Consider the following 16,132-nt stretch of genomic DNA (forward strand, 5'->3'; position numbering starts at 1 on the left):
TTTCCCAGGAGAAAGTGCCAGTGCACTCAGCCCCTGCAGCAACTCACTATAAATGATGGTATATTGTATTAAAGAAGAGAAAAATGTTGTTTGGAATTAGACTTAATTTTAAATATTGCAGGTGTGCACTACAAATTATAACTTTGATTCTTTGTAAATACACACAATCATTCTTCAAATGAGTCTCACAAAGTCAGACTTGGTCATGTTTTTAATTCTGGTGGAGGTTTTAAATATGATCACACTTTATAAATACAAACTATTTTGGTATTGAATTGATTATGGGATGGAAATTGATCAGTTAGTGGAGTTACAATTTCCTGTGTTAAGCCTCCAAACTTGGTTGCATTGCCTCTTTGGTGGTTTATTCGATTCATGGTGTTTCAAGTCAGTCTTCGAACCATTGATTGATATATAATTATCCATCATCAGTTGACAGCTCTAATCGTCAGCAATTAGGAAATCCCCGAGAGAAGATTCAACTGTTGCACTGGGCCATCAACAAGCCGCCTCATGAAACTGCTGCAACACAACAGCAACAACACAACTTTTATGATTGTGATTTCCATTTCGTGGTTGAGGCACCTGGGAAAATGCTGTGCGTCGTTTAACAGGAGCTTAATTCTGGCCACATGGTTTATTCATGTGGCGACCGCTGATATCACGACTCTCATAAATCACGCAGTGCGGCATGCTGGACGTCCACGCACTCGGGCAAGGCTCACTAATCTCAACACCATCTTTCATCTGAATAACCTTGCCTTACCGCAGGGCAGGCCAACACCAGACACAGCCCATTGGAGGGAGTCTCTCCTCATACTTTTATTTCTTTTACTCTGGGCACAAAGACTTTCTGCAGCCTGTCAGAGCAGACAAACATTGTCCTGTGCGCTCCGAGGCAGGAATCAACCCATTCTCAACCACAGGCAATAATGAGAAATTGCTTCATGGACATCAGAGGAACTAATCTAGTCTAACGTTAGCTTTATGAATGTAGAATCAGACACACAAGGGAGGAGAGCAGCGGAGCCGGTTGAGCCATCTGTTCAGAAGTGGTTCAAAGAAAGAGTAGAAAATCTGAAACTAATGTGAGTAAACATGATCATCAAATATTTAAAACCGAGCATATAGCAACGTTGCCCTCATTTTTCTTATAGTTTTTATAATGTCAAACATTATCACATTTTTTGTAATTAATTGGAGTTCTTATTCACATAGCAGGCACAATCTCCAATCTCTACCATCATAAACATGTCACCAATTACCAGCTTTAGGCCTACATTTTCTGCAAGAAAACTAATTAGTGAAATAACACCACTTAATGAACCAAAATAACAATGTGCCTGATGTCACATAGCTCAGCCTGCTGCTCAGACCAGTCACTATGTTTCACCCCATGCTTCTAATAACAAACGCCAGGCATCACACTGACAGCCAAATGTGCTGCAATGCCCGCCGCGCTATGTCTGTCCCCTCTCCACAGCCTGGCTCTGGCCTCCTGCTGCCACCAGGCAGAAGCACCAGTCAAGCTCCTCCTCACACCAGTAAGACTGTCCTTTCCCACACAGACAATTAGCCACCCTGTGACTGATTGTGAGTAATGAGAGCTGCTGGAGAACAGTTGGACATCTTAGGACAAATTAATGTGTGAATATTAGCCTGTTGAACCTTCTGCTCTCTCCCACCAGGATCATTTTCAGTGGAGAACAAAACTGAACTACTCTGCAGCTCTGGTCATGGAAGCATAACCACACAATCATGCATACTAAGTAACCTAGATAGTTATTATTGTGTTTTATAAAGTTACAGCTTCTACAGAGCTAGGGCCACACTCAGCAGAGGTGTGGTGTGAAAAGAAAAACAAATGAAAAAAAAAAAGGTGGAGGAAAGAAGGCATTGAACAGGCAAGTAGGGACGCTAGCTGAGCAGCTCGCCATGAAATGCTGAAACAACAGCATGGCTGCCAGGGCAATTTTACACCCCAATAGTTTCACACCTCAGCCACCAACCCTTCCAACTCTGAACCTTGTGTCTTCTTTGTGTCTTCATTTATTTTGTGTCAGTGTCCAAGATGTGAGAAGCCAAGCAGTGAGAAACGCGTCCCAAATGTCGCCGGGTAAGCGGTGTGTGAAGCAGACGGGGGGAGCAAGGAAGAGAAAAACCACTGTGCCTGGATGCACCTTGCTTTATGTGCAGACAGTGCTCCGCGATCTCAAAGGAGGGCTGGTTTTTTTGGGAGTACTGAACTTCACATTAGTCTAACACCTAAAAACGTCAACATATAAGTACATACTGATCACTGTATCTACTCTAGGTTTGTTATTTTAACAATCAATCAAGTGCAGGCCAAACTCCACTCATTATTCACAGAAAAAGAGGCTGTGGCATGTGAATCTGTCTATATTTAAGTGTCATTTCTTCTCTAAAAATAACCAATTAGAATAAATATTAACTCTTTATGTTTGACTACATTTCCCACATTCCTTTCTAGATCAATGGTTTTCTCTCTCTGCTGGTGCAGCACATTAACCTTCTGGATCACTAGTCAATGACTGAAAGAGGAATGATTTACCATCATGATCATTAAATCTGAAAATATGCTCCTGCAGCACGCTACAGCCTGGCCACTGTAGGACCAGGTGATCTCAATTTAGAAAAATGAGATACATCAACTGGATTTGCATTCAACATGTATGCCCAATTTTTGCCACTATGACCTTTTAAATGTCCTTGAATCCACTTCAGCAAAATACGCCCACTTAGACTAAATGCATTTTAAAAAATGGACAAAAAGCAAGAGGAACGAACATGGCTCTGTTTAGCCTGCCTGATAAATACACAAAGAAGACATGACAGACTTAAATGAAGACAAATGGTGTAAAAATAAAACCAGTGAAAATCATGAAGAATGTGCTTGTACAATCATAAGGATGCACAGTCTAAAAACTGGGCTGAACAGGCAGTATTATGAAATATATTTTATATAAATCATCTTCTTCATTAGAGGTTTTCATTGTAAAAACTTGGCCTGCATCTCTGTTTCTTTGGCCTGCATCTCTTCCTTTGTAGTAACACAAGCATATAATTGTGTCGTATATCACAATATTGTAAATATCACCATGCAGTCAAACATTCAAAATAAAAATTTAATGCGCTCAAACTTGCAACATTATTAGCCTACTGTGAAAACTATATTAATATATACATCAAGTTATATGAACCATGAAGCTGTGTGAAATTAATGATATCTGTCATGTCTGTTCATGGTTGAAATGGTGGAAAAATAACAAGCTTGTTTGATTGCAGTTTTCTCTGCCATCTAAACCTATACACACTTGTGCTATATATAAAAATACTAATACAAACATACTAACACCTCCTAAAAATGATAATTGTGGTAAAGTTTTCTCCATCTCCTCTGCAGCCTCACAAACTTACTTGCTTCTCTGTCTATTCCATTATTCTCTCCACTCTCCCTTGGCTGTCGCAGACAGGGCTGCCTGATGCTAGTGCTTGGGGTGCCAAGTGTTAGTGCCCTGACCTCCTGCTCTCTGGACAGACCTGAGTGCAAAAGCATTGCCGGTGAGGGGCCAAAGGAGATGGGACACTGGGCCGGCTGATGTGTTATTCATGAGTCGCCCCTGTTGAGTGGGCAGTTATTCAGCATCCGAATCCCAGATGTGGTTCAATCTGTGCTCCATTCACTGTCCTGACTGCTGGCCATTGATCACAAGCAAGGTACCCGGGTGCTGAATAAGCGCAGGAGCTTTATATTATAGGGCTCAAAGAGCCTCGCTGATAGCACAAAGATCCATCACAAGACATTGGAAACGGGCCAGAGTTCGCCTGCTAGAAGTGATCGGACACGTTGAGAAGAGATGCATCTGCAACATTTATTAAACAGGAGTAGCACAGCATGTGGCTGAGATGTGCCGGTAATATGTTATATGCCAGATATCCGTGCAACATAGCAAAGTAGCTATATGTGTGTGTGTGTGTGTGTGTGTGTGTGTGTGTGTGTGTGTGTGTGCGTATGTGTGTATGCATCTCTGTGTCTAAATCAAATTTCAGTTCCCCAGAAATCAGCTGCTCAGTGATTATATTTACACACTTAGAAACACACACACACACACACACACTGAAAATAGTACGATGAGGTGTCTCTCTGATAGGTGCCAGAGGGAAGGTATCACACTCTAATAGGCATCACACTATTGATGGACAGTTGAGCTACTTTATTCATCAATCACATATACGCAGCCAAATGTGGCTTCGTATAAATGTGACCACGACTCTTCCCATTCTGTATTTGTCAGGATGATGATCATCTATCATCGATCATGTAGCAGAATTACTGTATAATGTGAAATGTGAATAATAATTACTATGTCAGCTAGCCTACTGAAACATATAGTGCTCACTATATTTACTGAAACGCCTATGTAACAACCCTGTGGCCTGATAGGTTCATGCTCAGGTTAGTGTTTCATGTTGATTACATGGTTTTCTCAGATCAGCTTTAAACTTTATCAGGCGTTTCCAATTTTTTTTTATCTTTCAAATGTCTATTTTGTTAGTTAGCACGTCTGATTTGTGATTAAATATTGTTTGATAAAAAGAAACCAGTACAAGACGTTTCCATTAATTTAGGAATTTCCACTGTGGGATTCTGGTGGATTTTGTCTGTTAAACTTCTGTTTAGCAGGAGTTAGTATTGTTAAGATCTCTTTAATCGATAAGGTATTTCAAAATGGCCTCTCTCCCCTCTTGTGATCAGTGTTATGAATAATCTTCTAAATAAGATTTCTAGGGACTTTTATCAAATGAATTCTATCCAGCCTCTTGGCACCTTTTTGACGCTGTCAAATTAACATTAAATATTAAATGTCAGCATGTTTCTGAGAGGACTATATTTCAATTCTCTGTACTCCTGAAACAACCTTAGTTCTCAAAAGAAAAAAACAATCAGCCAAGATTTAATATTCTAACTAAATATCTGCAGTTTCTCTACCGTCTAAATAAGTGATTAAATTATTTTTAAACTCCACAGTAATTAGTAATAAAAGCCAGTGTATCTCATCTGCAAATGTAAAGCAGTGCGTTAACCATGCACATAAAGCATATGCCTGAGATGGAGAGTGGATTTTTGCTGTCTAAGGCATAATGATGAATAATAGTCTTATCAACAAAGCACAACACATCCCAACACACTGAGATCTTATCACTGCTCATTTCCTCTGCTCATATTTTTCCTGTATCTCTGCTGGAAAATGTGTTGCATGGTTCCCTGTACTGTAACTGACAGCTTAGTCATGTCAAAACACTTGGGCTTTATGGTAGCAGTCCTTTCACAAGACAAGGAAGGAAAAAAGTGGCAGGTGTAAGTAGATGCATCAGCAGTATTTGCAAAAAGTCACCAGATTCCCACAAGGGACGTGGTTGTCATTAAAACAAACAAGAAAAGAACTGATGAGTGCATTAATCAGAGCGCAGCCAGGCATCGGTGGGGAGCTGTAGTCCGTGGCGTTCCTCCCCAGGAGCGGCTGTACCTGAGGGAGGGGGGATTAACACAGCTCCACGCTGGAGCTCCTGTATCTGAAATCTGCCTGAGCTCATCGTTTCTGCTCCTCGCTAAGAGCCTGTGACTGGATATCAGGCTCAGGCAATCTATTCCCCTGCAGAGTCTTAGCTGACCGACATCAATGCCGTGCATTGTCGAATTATTAATTAAATGCATGCAAGCATAATCAGATGCAGACATGGTCAGACCTTTGGGACAGCTAACATAGAATTGAAGCTGAATCTAAATTGCAGATTTCTTCTTATTTTTCAATGCCAGCGAGCTATGCTGTTTCAGGAGCAAAATCATTGTGGCCTTTAAAATTTAGCATCACTTTGCACTTATTTAACTTTATTGTGATGCAGAACATGCATAGCCGTGACTTTTCTTCCCAATTGAGACTCATAAGAAAAGAAAATGCATGCCAAAAAGGACAAACTAAAAAGGTGTCTGCTGTTTACAGTCAAACAATACAATATAGGCTGCGTTGTACATATGTTTACACAGACAAGAAAAAGATAAGACGTGGGTGTGTGCTGTGTTATACTGTTTTCATTCCCTCTATACAGATGTGAAAAATGTAAATGCCACAGCTTTCAAAAATAAAGGAAAGTCTAGGTCCTGCTTCTATATATTTCATTAACTTTTGTTAATGTAGTTGCTATGGCTCCAGGGTATTTGCTCAATGCTCAATGCACTTTTGCTGAAATAATAAGATCTATCAGTCAGCGTGAAGCAAAAACAGCTTAATTCGCGGAATAAAGGTCATTGGAGCTGTTACTTTTGAGGGGCTCTGACAGAGAACAGTGTTCAAAACAGAAGAAGTCCAGAAGAAACTCTGCCTGAAATATTACAGTGCGTTGAAGAGCTCACATGTAGTTTCTAAAATCAGTGTCAAGTTCTTAACGCTGAGCTGACTATTATGATTTGCCCTTATGAACTGGACCAAGCCCACTTGTTATCCTACAGCACACTGTATGTACTACATATCCCGCTGCCCGAGACTATTCTCACTGCCAGCAGCATGTGGGGAAAATGATTTCTTAGCATATGTGCTGATGAGTGTTTCCAAATCTTTTAATTCACCTGTGATTAAGTGATTATTGAGCTTGCGTGGGTCCAAACCAGCAGCTGATCAAGTGTTAAATGGATTTATTGAATAATTAAAGAATGAATTACCGTGTCCTCCAAATCAAACAGAAATTTAAATGGTGTGCACATACTTATCTCTTTTTTTTCATTATTTCTAACCTCCTTTGTGAATGGCTTTTACAATGTAAAATCAAAACTTGCAAATTCCTACCATGGAAAGTCATTTCTCCCTGTTTGCCAATGCGATGTGTCTTTGGAATGTGAGAAAGCTGTCAGCCTTCCACAGCCACACTCTTTCATTAATCAGCACTAATTAAACATATTGATTGAGCCAAACATCAGGATTTCCAGTTGAAAGGGTTTACTAGACTGTAAAGTGCAACACAACAAAAAAAAACAAAACTCCAAAAGCACAAGGCACTTATGTGCCCTTGGAAGGATCCATCACTTTGGAAGAGCTTAGAAAATGAGACAAAAGATGTGTCCACTCACTTCTCATTAAATGATGTCAAAAATTCACGATGCCTCGGTGGCAAATGTTTGTCCTTGGCTCTACTGAGAGCTTAAGCCACTGAAGCTGAACTGAGTATCAATTTGTTTTCTAGCAGCATGACCTCTGATCACTGGTGAAGTTGTATGAAATAACAGCTTGAAACAACACTGACGCTGGAGGACCATCAGATTGTATACAACAACCTACAAATCATGATTTTTTTTTATGTATAGCCACTTTAGTGGTGGAGAAAATTGCTTTAAAGTTTACTCAATATGTTACAGTGCAGACAGAGTGAAATCACTGAATGTGGAACCAACATGAACAATGTCTATTTGATCGCATAAATGTTATGCACATTCCATAAATATATAAATTTATATTAGGGTCATTTCTGTTCAGAATTTTTCACAGTAGATAAAACAGCTGTATAAAATGTCTATAAGTTCATTGGCCAGATAATAAATGTGAAAAAAGGAAATAAATAGATTAGTGTTTGATAGCCTAAATTACAGCTACATGAAAGTCATAAATGAAGAAAAAACTGAAACATGACACACATTAGTTTGCACTTTCTGTTATTCTGAGGGGTCATCAAAATGACAACTGGCTTTGTTGTTGCCTCAGCAGATAAAAATAGTTTTGATTGTGTAATTGATCATCCGACTTCTTGATAAAAAGGCAAACAGTATAAGTTAAATATGAGTTTTGCATGATGTGAATTATTCATCTGTGACTGTGGATGTGCTGTTTGTGTATTTATCTGGAGGGAATAGGATGTGGGTTTTTAAAATTAGCAAGTGGTTCAAGAGTGTAAATGTGAAGCCATTGTATAATTTTAAAAAAACACAGATTTAAAGAAATCACAGATAACAAGGGATATGCTAATCTTGTTTTTTTTTCCAAACATGATGTCTCAATATACTAAGAGCGTCAGTCTCGGGGTCAAAACAAAACCTGCGCTGCTGTGGTGCCAATGTGCATTTATGATAAATGACTTTATGACAAATTGCTATAATGCGGGGAACCCTTGTCGAGCGTGGGCTTCAATGTATGCAGCTCCAACAGGGCAAAACAACAATACTCTAAAGCTCCAGTTGTTTCAAATGAGTGTGTGTATGTGTGTGTGTGTATGTGTGTGTCCAATGTATCTGCCAGTGATTTGATAAAAATCATTGATTTTACAAGAGGGGTTCTTGGTCTGTTTATTTTTCAACAAAGGAAATCAACAGCAGTAATGATTTCATTATTAAAGCATGGTGCAGATCTGCTCATTGACTAAATAGACTAATGCAAGTTTAATCAGCTTCTTTTAACTTGCACTCTGTTGTCATCTAGCGGCTCAGAAATGACATAACATGCTGCGTGTGATCTTTTATTCCAGACTGAATTAAAATGTTCATCCCTGCTGCTGGATTCCCTCCTTATCCTTGACTTTGAAGGACAAAACATTATCTTAAATCCTCATTCAATAAAGTAATCTTAGACTGAGACAGACGTCGTGACATTGAGAGTTGCAGAGGAGCAAGTTAAACCGATGTTCATGCAAATTGTAACATTTAATAGGAAGCAAGAAAATGAGGGATGATGATGAACTACAGTCTAAAACTTATCAGAAAAAGGGAAAACAATTGCCATCAAAACTTATACTGATGCACTTCAGACCAGCTGCTTATGTATCCTGTTACACACTTCTAAATCATCAGCATTCACAACATGACAACAGGCTTTTTTAAATCTTCAAACTGTTTTTTTCCTGGCAGAACGTGCAGGCTACGCGCCATTTAAAAACAATACATAGCTGCAGCAGATTATAAAACTCTCCGGGATGATACAGCCCTTTTCTTTGGCACAGGACGCACAATTCCACGGGATAGACTCGCCAATAGCCTAATTAAATAGAAAGCACAATTTGTCACATCAACCAGCCAACAGCGGCGCTTTTCCAAAACACTGAGCCCCCAAGTTACTGCGGGCCGCTTCAACAACACAAACAAAACATATAGCAAAAAGCAATTTATCTCTTTTCACATCTGCAAAGCTGTTTATCACCACAGATGCTGCCGATGCCTGCTGCAGCATCATTAGGCGTCTCTACCGATTCAATCAAGCCCGTTTTTTTTTCTTTCTTTTTCTTCTGCTTCTTCTTTTTTTCTTTTTTTTTTTTTTTAGATTTTCAAGGAAATGCATTCAAACTCACCCTCGGGAGACTTGAGGATTTAAAGTTATCGCCCCTCAGGAAACAAAATCTCAGCGGGTCCAGGATGCAACAAGGTCTTCCATCTTAAATTCGTGTGAAAGTCAAAATGCAAAGTGGGTTGATGCTTTCTGGAGTTGAACCCTGCATGTTTCATACACGGCGACGGTCAGGAGTCAGGTGCTGTGAGAGGAACAGCCGCTGCTTCCTCCCTCTTCTCCCTCCTCTCCTCCACTGGCTGAAGCGCGGCCCACTTTAAACTCCAGTGACGTCATGGGCGCTGATGCTGATGCTGCACCCCGGAAATTGCCCGGAAAAGCGTAATTATTATAATTAGATCCTATGTTTTTCCGCAAGGGTGAACACTTCAGGTCTCCTCTGAACCGGGCACAAAAAGATAAAGTCAAATCAAGTAGAATGAAGTTTTACTTCAGGATTATGATTTGGTGATTGGTCTGACATACCTGCCTATATGACAGATTTATGCTCTACAGGTGAGGCTGGCAAATGGTTAATAAAAAAAGTATTCGAGGAAAGTTTCTAATCTTGCATGTTCAGGCATCACTATATCCAGAGCACAAAATTAGCACCAGCCAAATGCTGATAAAATATGCAAGTGGCTGGTAGATTTGCTTCACTCACTAGCTCACTAAAAAAAACCCAAGGGTATCTATTGAGTAGCTGGTAAAATGTGAACATTCACTAGCCATTTGGCCAGTGGACAAAAAAGTTAGTTTTGAACCCTGACAATATCACTTTTCCACATTTGGAGATTTGGAATAGATTTGTTGAATAGAGTATTTTACAGTCACTTTTAACATAGAGGTTGTTTTTCTTGGTGGGAGATCTTAGGTGGTGAGTTTATGAACAGTTAAAGGTAAATGAAGTAAATATTCCTTAAATATTCTGTGTAGCCAAAAAGTATTAATAACACATCAGTGAGCTTCATTGTTGCACTGGTTCCTTCATTACGATGAGCCCAGGAATTTTATTTTTATTTTAGCACCGAGTGTGTATTAATCCACAGCTGAAAATAGTCCCCAACAAAATAACTAATTACTACTGTTTACATTTGCCAAAAAAGTACAGTGGCCAGCTGTTTTAGAAAATCACTGAAGCTTTTTTTTTTTTTAAAAATAAAAATATATATTTGTGACACATCTTCAGCAGGAATGAATGGGCTTAAGGATGAGTGCTACAAACAGGGTAGGATGTCAGAAAGCATCAAGAGACAGATTAACACATTGTTGGTTTTAAGGTTTAGTCACAGGATTTATTGACAATAAGAAAAATATAGAATAACACCAGATTTATCTGTAATTAAGTGTCAAAGCAGTATGTGGTAAAGACATGTTACAGAAAATATATAACAAGACAACTGAGAAGCAAAACATGTGTTGTCCGAGTTTTGATTTTTAAAATGGTCAGGATGTGAGAGCAGCATCGGTCGAGCTCAACTCTCAACACTGAACAGATCTTTTAGTCACCTACACCACCATTCAACACCCCTGCATGTATCCCAAACCACTCTGATCCTACTATTGGCCTCATTGAAACACCACTGACACTGCTGAGCCACTCAACTGTATCCAACAGTACTTTTTTTTTTTTTTTTTTTTTAACTTTTCAGTCTATTAGTTTCCAAATTACTAGAGATCCATAAAGTCCCTCTGTAAATCCCAGATATAATAACTATAAATCTTACACAATAGTCTATGTGAAATATACACTGAAAGTGTCAATATCTGCTTTTACAGTAATCTCTCTCATTTGACTGACTGTCTACATTTGATTGCAATTAGAACAGAAAGAGCAGGAAGAGCACCACATCTTATTATTATTATTATTATTGTTGTTGTTGTTGTTGTTGTTGTTGTTATTATTGTTCAGAAATGTTTTACAAATTCCTGAGAGATGGTAAATGCGAGACATGAGATTTTGCCCACTGATTGGAAGTTGTGTGCAAGTGCTGCCCAAGAAATATGACCCCTATTGGCCAGATGGTGGCACTATAACAACAAACTTTATGTTCTGGCCTATAACTTTTGAATCGTAAGTCTCACAAACAAAATTCCTAAATCATCCTTGATTCTGTGGGTCCAGACAAATTTATGCATAGAAGCCACACCCATTTGCAACTATAGATTTTCGGCCATTTAGAATTTTTTGAAAAACACATTTTTGACATCTCCTTCTAAACCATAGGGTCCAATTACTACCAAATTTTCAGTGGATCATTATTGGACCAAACTTATAAAAGCTGCACAGAGCTTGTTGATGTCTTAGCTATTTAGTTTTCAAGATATTGACCAATTAACTTCAAAAGGGCGTGGTTCAACACATAAATAGACTTAAGTCAACAACCATTGGGCCAGTCATCACAAAACTTGCAGGATATGTCCACAAAAGTACCTGAAACATACACTGAACGTTTCATTCAAATGTACCACTAGGGGGCACTACAAATGCAAAAAAAAATTTACAAAAATGGACGTGACACAAATCAGACTATAAATCAGAGAGTGTTTACAAAACTGGCAGGATATGTTTCATAACAATGTTTAACCATGTGTGTCAAACTCATCATACTTGGTGGATATTTTTAATTGAGCTGTTGAACCTTTCAACCGATTTTGACAGACTGTTTCAGCTCTAATGTTCCAAATTATTGGGTAGTTTACAGTATAACAATGTATCAAATGTTATTAGCTTTTCATATGTTTTGTGTGTATAGTTAATTTGTAAAAATAACTAAAGCTGTGATTATAAATGCAGTGGAGTAAAAAGTAAAATATTTCACTCTGAAATGTAGTGGAGTAAACAGAAATACTCAAGTAAAGTAAAAATACCTCAATGTTTTACTTAATTACAGTGGTTAAGTAAATGTACTTAGTTATTTTCCACCACTACATACAGGTAGCTCTCAGCTGGATGATGCTGTCTGCGTGTGTTTGCCAAGAATTTGTGCTTTTCAACAACCATCACCCAACATCAAACCTGCACTATTCCCAGCGGTGCATCCCTCTTTGTATGTGTATTCATGTCTCAATCATTTACAAGCACTTGTTCTGCCTCACTTCAGCTGAGTTTTGGAGTTTTGTTTTTTATACTTTATGAGAAATGTGTTTGCAGTCACATTCAGTGCATGCAGTCCTCTGTGTGCCGTCTTTGGCCCGGCTCCAGATGAACTACATCTGCCCAAAAGTAAAAGAAGACGCAGTTGCCTTTGCCTCTGTATTAGCCTGCTGAGTTATCTTCCCCAAACAGAAGGGCACAGCTCCACCTTCCCATTGCCACTAGCTGAGGGACATTATGTTCAGTATGAAACAGGAAAATCCATTACAACACTCAAGGATATGCACACAAAAGTTTTGCCCCTTTTGGAGAAATCCTCTTGTGAAGTTATTTGTTTATTTCCCTCCTTGATTTCTCATTTGAGTCATGTTGATTCTTTTCATGATTATTATATTATCTTTTTAAAGATTTCTCTCCATGTGTGCAAGTCATCAGTCAGGAAACCACATATTACTTTAAAGATTCAAATAGCAAAGAAAAAACAAATTAAAAAGTCTGGAAGAGAAAAAAACAAAACATTTAAAAATTATATCCATGTGTTGTTCCATGTGTTTGTCTACGTGTTGAGAGGGAAATCTCAAACACCCCCAAATTATATTCAGCCATTGAATACAAATCTGAGAATATGCTTATTTATTCTTTTAAGAACTGCAAACAGTGCATGAGTACACCCCATCCTGTGGTTAAATTCCTGTCTTAGTCATTGGACAGATTTGCATGTTTGGGACCCCAACTGTTGGCCTGTTTCTCCTCAGCCGGAGCAACTGGCTGCTGTTATCGGCTGCTTCAGAAGCCGCCTTTGTGGCCTGCTGTAATCCCTGACCACAAATCCCTAACTCCCCAAACAAAGTAGTGGTGGATGAGGCAACAAATCCACAGTATCAAACGAGACATAGCGTATTCTGGTTTCCCAGCATTGCCGCTCGTCCTCGATCATTGCATCTGGGTGTGCTCCTTTTATGTCTCCTCTGCTGTCTCCTCGTGGCGCAGCGATGTCTGCAGAGTCAATAGTGTTGACTGTAAGTTGGTGGCCTGTGTTGCAATTCTCAATTCCCATCATCCCCAATGTGCGCTTGCTCTGTACTGATTTCTGACTGGTCTGTCTTTCCTCTTCTGCAAATTAAAGGATCAGTCCACACAAATTACTTACTTTTGAGTCATTAAGAAGCACATTTATGTAATATTATTTACACTACAGGGAAAATTAAAGAAATACGTGAGGAGTCTTTGGCTATCAGACCCCATCAGAGGTGAATGGGGTGGAGGTAGGTCGCATCAGTCAGACACTGAAATGACCAGCTGACAGCAGAGAAACCAACTGTGTTACAGGTTGACAATAACAAGATAATTGGTTCACAGAGGTCTGATTTGTTGAGGAGAAAACTGTAACCACCCACTGATTGGAAAGAAAAGTCTAAACATAAGTCTTACTGATTGAAGTCTAACATAGTCTTACATAGTCTTACTGATTGAGCTTACACTGTGCTTCATCAGATACCTCTAGTAGTGTCTACAGATAGTTTTGATTTTATTTGCTCAGATCAGATCTCTGAGTCTTCTCTTGCCACCACAAGACAACAGATGTAAATGGAATTTAATTTGTGGTGTCGACATTCAGGAGCCATATCTTTTTCCGGAATTAGAGTCCCTGTTACTTTGGATTATTCACAGACCTCACTGTCAACAGAGGGCTTTTTTTTTGTTAGAAAGTAGTTACAATGAAAACTGTTGACAGTGTGGTCTGTGGATCATCCAGAATAACAAGGACAATGAAGTTGAATTTTTAAAGATCCCCTCCAGACATGTTTTAAGACTAAAAAACCTCTGGGTTGAATAATAATTTGTCCGCTATGCTTTTTTCACAAAAATGTATAATTACCTTGTTTTAAAAAAAAATCTTAAATTACACCTACTCCTTCTCCCTAAATAAAAAATCCAGAATCAACATGTCAATATTTTTCATTTCAAAAGTTTAACTGCTGGACACAAGATGTCTCCTACATCACTGAAAAGTCCATTCACAGTGTCAAGTCAGGTCAATTTTTATTTATGTAGCCCAATAACACAAATCACAAATTGGCCTCAGGGAGCTTTACAATCTGTACGACATACAACATATTCTACCCTTAGACATTCAATTCAAATGAGGAGAAACTCCTTCCCAAAAAATGGAAAAAATGGAAGAAATCTCAGGAAGAGCAAAAGAGAGGGGATTCCTTCTCCATGACCAACGGACATCCAGTATTTGTTTTGTGTACAGAATAGACCACGATAGGAAAATGACACTATGGAAAAACACAGTGTATGTTTACTGGAGGCCTCAAGTTTCCACATCGAACTTTTATTAGATCACAATTGGTTTCCAATTGGTTTGCAGGTACAGATCTTAATTTAAGGCGAACAGAGAAACTTTCCTCCTTCAGCAGATTCAAACTCTGTATATACATCATTATGCACAGTGAAAGTCAAACATCTGAGAGAAGTAACAACAAGCAAAACACATTTCTGATTGAAGGGGGACTTTAAATATAATTTTCACAGATTTTTGGGGTCCACAAATGAAATTTCATTCATCTGGAGGGTAAATCTTGAGACAACATCTCAAAACCTGGGTGACTAAATCTATATAAATATACTTTTGGTGAAATTGCCCTTTATGTTAATAATATCTGTTACATTACTGCGACACCTCACACCAGTTTTAAAGGACATCTTGCATTCTCACAAGTTCAATTTGGTGAACATAATATGCTTTTTGAGAGCATAGATGTTTTATGGTCCATGTGGGAGACCAGTATTGTAGTGAGGTCTGATATGCTCGGCTACCCGCAACCCAATTTGTCAAAAGCAACTTAGAATTCACATGGTCCTTGTCCATGAGCGTGAGATAGGGCACGGACAATCCTTCCTCTCTGTCAGTCCTGGTTTATGAAGAAAAAGATGATTTTAGAAGCAAGATGCTTTTTGGTAAACCGGGCACGGCTCAGCGGCCTTGTGTCTGTCAGGACAATGTGTTGAGACTTCAGAGTAGAGTGTAAAAATGGCAGCCAGTTTCAAGTTGTGCTTGATATCTAATCTACATAGTACAGTTAAGCTGACAGCTGACACATCATTCACTGGACTGATGGGCTCCTGTCTGACAGGTGAAACTGTTCTTTGGTAGTTCTGATTATTTTTTTTCCCACAGAGGTCAAAACAGTCTGAGTGATGCAGTATGCACCCAAAATCAAGGCTGGACTACATCAAAAAATCCTTCCTTTATTAACCTGGCAGAGAAAACAATTTCAAAGGGCAGTCTGGCAGCACTGATAGACACATAACAGTCAGTGAGAGAGGAAAAACCTGTTGGATGAGTTTAATGGAGACCTCAAACCCAGCAGCGTGACAAAAATTGGGAATAGCTACAAATATTAAAGGCTTATCCAATAAAGTCTTCACATTTGGCTTTCAGTTTTTTCTATTGCTTTGTTGACACATGTGATGTCTGTTTAAGTACGCTGTCCTAATTAGCATTATCATTATTCATGATGTTGAATTATTTTATGTGATTCTATTACATTTAATCAATCACATAAAGTGGCTTATTATTTGCTGCATTAAAAGCATTTTTCCACTTTGCATGTAATAGCACACAACTTAGATGAAAGTAATCTTTTATTGTGTGCATTCTTTTAATTTTGCTGGTAGTTTTTTTGGGGGGGGGGGTTCAAGTCAG

The 16,132-nt window shown here is 38.8% G+C and overlaps 1 protein-coding gene across 2 annotated transcripts in view; it reads right to left on the reverse strand.

Moving 5' to 3' along the window:
- Positions 1–9,564, reverse strand: part of megf11 (multiple EGF-like-domains 11) — an 81,144-nt gene extending 71,580 nt beyond the window's left edge. For both annotated transcript variants that reach the window (XM_044357794.1, XM_044357793.1), the window contains exon 1: positions 9,346–9,564. The gene's annotated coding sequence lies outside the window, so the exon portion shown is untranslated. The remainder of the gene's footprint in view (positions 1–9,345) is intronic.
- Between the last annotated feature and the right edge of the window lie 6,568 nt (positions 9,565–16,132).

Source organism: Thunnus albacares, chromosome 7 (assembly GCF_914725855.1).
Source record: "Thunnus albacares chromosome 7, fThuAlb1.1, whole genome shotgun sequence".
Classification (NCBI taxonomy): Eukaryota; Metazoa; Chordata; class Actinopteri; order Scombriformes; family Scombridae; genus Thunnus; species Thunnus albacares.